Source organism: Petaurus breviceps, unplaced genomic scaffold (assembly GCF_028583685.1).
Source record: "Petaurus breviceps papuanus isolate PSGF00001 unplaced genomic scaffold, PetGlider_PUasm1.0 90977, whole genome shotgun sequence".
NCBI lineage: Eukaryota > Metazoa > Chordata > Mammalia > Diprotodontia > Petauridae > Petaurus > Petaurus breviceps.
Window position 1 is genome coordinate 50,878,429 of NW_027187391.1, and position 6,344 is coordinate 50,884,772.

The 6,344-nt window shown below is 36.4% G+C and overlaps 1 pseudogene; it reads left to right on the forward strand.

Annotated features, from left to right (window-relative positions):
* Nucleotides 1–807: 807 nt before the first annotated feature.
* Nucleotides 808–5,206, forward strand: LOC138153313 (neuroepithelial cell-transforming gene 1 protein-like; annotated as a pseudogene).
* Nucleotides 5,207–6,344: the final 1,138 nt, after the last annotated feature.

The window sequence follows — 6,344 nt, forward strand, 5'->3', positions numbered from 1 at the left end:
AAAAGGAATGTTTTATAACAAGTTGATGGCTTTAAACTGATATGTTTTATTAGGGGGGAATGTCCAGATACTATCAAAGACATTATTTTGCCAGAGAGAGAATTTATTATATTGCACAAAACTTTTCTCAGGAAAAAAAAAAACTGAAAAGAAGAAGTTTTAGGAGACAGTTGTGTGTGTGTGTGTGTGTGTGTGTGTGACTTGATATCACTAGGACAATTTAGTTAGACCTGGAAGAGACTTTAGAGATGATCTCATCCAGCCACTTACTTTACAGATGAGGAAAATGAGATTCAAGGAGGTTAGGTGACTTGTCCAAGGTCACACATGTACTATATATGTATCAGAGGCAGGAATTGGAGCCAATTCTCACTGGCTATAATTCTAACACCAACTGTTTCACTACATTATCACTACAACAGCAGAGGCAACATGAAATGTTAAAATAAAATGGAAAATTTCACTTCACATTTAACACTGAAGTTTGATAAGAAGGTTTTCATTAAAAAGGTACACTATTGAAAGAAATTTTATTTCTTTAAAGTGTTTTTTAGAATGGGTTTCTTATTTCGTTGACATAAAAGCCCTAATAAGATATGTCTAACCCCTCCTCAGGTTCCTGTATTTTGAACTCCCTGAAGTTAGGGAAACTGTGAGATTTACCACAACAAGAAGTTTGGCCAAATGACAAATAAGGGTGGCTGAACAGTTAGTTTGAAAAATCCCATATAATTCCACAGTAATTATTTATATACCTGAATCTGATGTGAGTGATTTCAAAAGATTATATGCAAAACTTGGCAAAGCATGGTGGCTTATGATGAAATTGGAAGTTTCTTTGTATTGTGTTTTTGGCAACCAAGTATTTAACTTAATTTTTTAAACTAAATTTTATGTTTATTTTTACTTTACATCATTCATTTCCAAAAGATATTCAGCTACAAATTTTCTTCCCATTTTCCATACCCACCACCCCAAAACAGTGATCTCAGCATATATACTCTCCCCCAATATGCTTTCTTCTATGTTGTCCCCCATGCCCCCTCCAAATTTCTGGTAGGGCAAGATGAATCTACATAGCCCAGTGTCTGTATAGCTTATTTCCCAGTTGTATGTAAAAATTATAATAATAACATATTTTAAATATTTTATTTTAAAACTCTGCATTCCAGATTCTTTCCCTTCCTCTCTACTCACCCACCCATACTGGGAATATAAGAAATTCCATATAAATTGTACATGTGTAGCTATGCAAAACATATCCACGGTGGATATATGGTGAAATACTGACTATATTTCCTTGCATCCTATACCGCCTCTGCTTGTTCTATTCTATTATTATTCTATTGAACTTGTTCCTTTTCAAAAGTGTGTGCTTCTGACTACCCTCCCCCCAAACCCACCCTACCCTCTGTCATTCCCCCCTCTCATTCCCTTCCCCCCTACTCTCCTGTAGGACAAGACACCCAACTGAGTGAGTATGTCATTCCCTCCTTAATTCAATGAGAGTAAGGTTTAGCCATTCCCTTTTGCCTTCCTTTTCTTCCCCTCCATTATAGCAGTTATCTCTTGCCTCTTCTGTATGAGATAATTTACCCCATTCTGTCTCTCCCCACCTCCAATCATTATATTCCTCTCTCACCTCTCAATTTCACATATTAAATATCATCCCTTCCTATTCAATTGATCCTGTGCCCTCTGTCTATGTATACCTGTACACATATATACACACATTCACATATGTATTCATATGCCCACATACCCTCTTATATAGACATATATATATATGTATGTATACACACAAATATACACACACAAATTTATATTTCCTTCAACTATCCTCATAGTGAGAAAAATTACATAAGTTACAATTATCATGTTCCATGTAGGCATGTAAATAGTTCAACTTTGATAAGTTCCTCATGATTTCTTTTCTCTGTTTACCTTCTCATGCTTCATGTATTTGAATGTCAAATTTTCTCTTCAAGAAAATTTCTCTGTTTTTTTCATCAAGAGTGCTTGAAAGTCCTCTATTTCATTGAATGAACATATTTTCCCCTGAAACATTATACTCAGTTTTGTTGGGTAGATGATTCTTGGTTTTAATCCTAGCTTCTTTGACCTCCAGATTATCATATACCAAGTCCTTTGATTCTTTAATGTAGAAGCTGCTAGATCCTGTGTTATCCTGATTGTGTTTCCACAATATTTTAATTGTTTCTGCTTGGCTGCTTGTAATATTTTCTCCTTTATCTGGGAACTGGAAGATGGTTATAATAATCCTAAGAGTTTTCCTTTGGGGATCCTTTTCAAGAGGTGATCAGTAAATTCTTAAAATTTCTATTTTGCCCACTGATTCTAAAATATCAGGGCAATTTTCCTTGAGAATTTCTTGAAGGATGATTTCTAGGTTATTTTTAGATCTTGGCTTTCAGGTAGTACAATAAATGTTAAATTATCTCTCCTGGATCTATTTTCCAGGTCAGTGGTTTTCCCAATGAGATATTTCACATTGCCTTGTATTTTTTCATTTGTTTGGATATGTTGAATAGTATCTTGATTTCTCACAGTCACTAGCTTCCATTTGCTCCAATCTAATTTGAAGGAATAATTCTCTTCATTGAGCTTTCGAAATTCTTTTTCCATCTGGCAAATTTGGCTTTTTAAGACATTCTTCTCCTCATTGTCTTTTTTGGGCCTCTTCTGCCATCTGAATTAGTCTATTTTTTTAAGCAATTAGGGTTAAGTAACTTGCTCAAGATTGCATGGGCAGTTATTTCTGGGTTTGGTGCTAAGTATCTGAGCCTGGATTTGATCCCAAGGTCATCCCAACACTGAAGCTGGTGCTCTTACTCGCTGAGCCATCTGGCTGCCCCTAAGCAATTGGGATTAAGTAACTTGTTCGATGTTAAATGGCCAGCTGTTTCGGGGTGGATGCTAAGTGTCTGAGCCTGGATTCGATCCCACTCAATTACTTGACTTTTGAGCTCTTTGCCACAATAGAACTCTGCTTCCAAAGGGGAGAACTTTGTCACAAATAGCTGAATTTTCCATAGCTTCCAGAGCTATTATGAAGGTATCATGTATACAGCCCACACACATCCTGGCTCACTCGTCACCCACATCAGAACCACTACCCAAGATCATGATGCAGATCCAGGCAGGTTAAAGCAAGAGGGATTACTTTCTGAATGGTCACTTGGCCCCTCTATGATCTGCAGGCCAGGAGCTCTGAAGAAACCACATGGAGGTGGCTGCAGAGCTGCTGCCCCTCCAGCAGTTCTCAATCCAAGGACAGAGGCTGGACCATGCCTTCTCCCCCTTAAGTTTCAACAGAGTTCTACACTGACATTTTACTTTGTCTTTGGCATTTATGGGTTAATATTTCTGGAAACCACCACAGATGCTGGTGATCCACTCTCTTGAGGTCTACTCTAGCTTTTCAGGGCCACCCTGAGGCTAAAACCATGGGCTCAGATGGCGCTGGATGAGGTTCCTAACACCCTGCAATGGACCTTTCCTGCCCACCTTCTAGGTTGCCTGCAGTGGGGGATCTGTTTCTCTGTCACTTTTTTTGTTCTGCAGCTCTAAAGTATGTTTAGAGTCATATTTTATAGATATTTGAGGTTGTTATGGGGGGAGCTCATGGAGTTTACCTGCTTCTATGCCTCGATCTTGGCTCTGCCTCCAGAAATTGAAAGTTTCCTCACAATTAAAAGGACTATTTGTGTCCTAGATGTTAATAATCAGTCCTTTGAAGAACAAGAGGCATGCAATAAAAGATTTCAATGTCTGAGCCAAGTCTCTTTTTTAGCAAATTTAATGTCTTTTTTGAGAAGTCAAGCAGTTAAATGTTTTCATCAAACAATACAATCATTTACACTTCGTGGTGACAATAGATCTCCAGCTTGTACCCAGAAGTCATTTAGCAGGACAACTGCCCCAACTCCTAAAAGAAGAAACAATATGAGATGGCCAAAGATGCTAGATATCAACATAAAAAAATCTTTAACCAACCAAGAACTAAAGTATGAGGAGGCAATATATGAAATGCTTTGAGGAGAACAAGATTTAATTGAGGATCTTAAGCTTGCCAGAAAGGCCTACCATGACCCATGTTGAAGTTATATATTATGTCAGAAGAACTCAAACACATATTTGGAGATTTAGATGCCTAACTACCTATGCATGAAGATCTGTTGGCAAGATTAGGAGAAGTAACAAAGCCAGATGGGACAGTAAAACAAATTGGTCATATTCTTGTAAACTGGTTGCTAGGTTTAACTGCTTATAGAGAGTAACCACCTTGCAGCCAAAATTTTTCTTAATCAGAAAAAAAACCAGGATGCAAGAGCACAATACTTCCTTCAAAGATGTCTTGAGTCTCCTTTCAGTAGAAAAAATAGACCTCCAGAGCTTTCTCTATATTCCTTGAAATCACCTAGTCCAATATCCTTTGTTGTTTAAAGAAATACTCAGACATATACCCAAAGACCACACTGATGTAATATCTCTAGAAGTTGTATTGGTAATACAAGCAGTACTCTCTTATATCAACTTGAAGAAAGGAGAATTTCAATGCCTATATTGCATTGACAAACTAGAACATCTGGACAACAAGCAGAAGGATCTTAGGATTGATTCTAGAAAGGTGTTGTTTTGTCATGGAGAATTTAAGAAAAAAAATGGACATAAACTCTGTGTTTTCTTATTTTAAGAGACACTTTTCTTGACTTGTCTTGTTATACTCAAATGAATGCCACTATTACTAAGTCTATCATTGGTCATTCCTATCAAGCAGCTGATTTTAGAGGATCTGTAAGATGATGATGTGAGAATGGGAAGTTTATTTCCAGGTGCTTTTAGCAACCCAGACAAAGCTAAAATATTGTTACAGTACATTTCTGAGAGCCTTTGTCAGGACGTTTCCACACTTCAAAAGTTTATGATGTGTTTCATAAACAAAAGTGGTTTAATTGTATCCAAAGTGTTACTGCCCCCTATAATCAAACTCCCAGCCCATCAGAGTTTAAAAGTTTGTTGGAACTCAATAAAGGGTGTGAAAAGAATTAACTCTGACATCACACGTCAAAGCCCAAAGCAAGTACTCATCACTTTCTTGTTTTATTCTGCTAGAAGTGGATAAAAATTGCCAAGTGTAGCTGTAAATGGAGACTCCAAAGGCATAAAATCATACAGAATATAATATGAGTCTCAAAATGTACAAGAGAAGGTTCAACTGAATGGTAAAAGTATAGAAACTTTGGTATGAGAGGGACCATGTACCAACTAAAGAAAATACTTTATAAATATATACCTTTTCATGTAATATGAACATGATAGGGTTCCATTATCTTAATGTGTTTGTTTGTTTTTAATGGCAGTTACTGGTATACAAATAACTTTTTTTCAAACTAAAGTCTGTTTTTAAAGAATATAGAATTCATAGTTTCTTAATTTGTCAAATATTTTTAAGGTTTAACATAACTAGATTTAAAATTTAAAAGGTCAATTGTTTTTAAGTTCTGATCTCCTTTGGCTTCTTTTTTTGCCAATAACATATAAAAACAGTTTTTGGCATTTTTTTTAAATTTTGAGTTGCAAATTCATCCCGAAGGCAAAGAATTTGATACAAGTTTTTCATGTGCAGTCATGCAAAACATTTTCATATTATTCATGTTGTGAAAGAAAACATAGGCCAAGGGGGGAAAAACTATAAGAAAAGTAAAGAAAGTGAAAAAATATCTACTATGGCTTATGATATTCAAAATGTAAGCAAACCTCATAACTTTACAAATACTAATTCTTTATCAGTATTTTTTCCACACATCTTGCAACTGAAATTTTCTCAAAACTGAATTTTTACACAGACACTTGTAATGGTAAGGGAATTGGAAGATCTTCCCTGCCCCTTAAGAGGCTTAGGAAATTTGCCAGTATTCCCTGCCCCTTCCTTGTCTTCACTTGGAGGCTAACAAGAGAAGATTGCTTAGGGGAGGCTTGAGTTTTTCAGGAAGGTCCATACCTTGTTATTCTGTAAATAGGCAATGGGTCATAAAGGTTTTGATATTCTATAACCCTGGCTAGGGCTATATATACCTCTGAGATGAGGTTTTGCTTTGGGGCTCATTTATGGGAAAAATGTGATTTGTCCAGATGAGAATCTGGGCAGCCATAGCTCCCCCTGGCTTGGAAAACCAACATGATGGTGCTTCTCTGGTAACTAACACTTTTTGTATGCAGTGGTCAAAGAGCAAGAAGTCTTGCCTGTTTGTCTGTTGAAATGTGTTATTTTCTGTCTGTATTTTTGTCTGTTTGTAATTTCTGTTTATATTTTTTGAAGT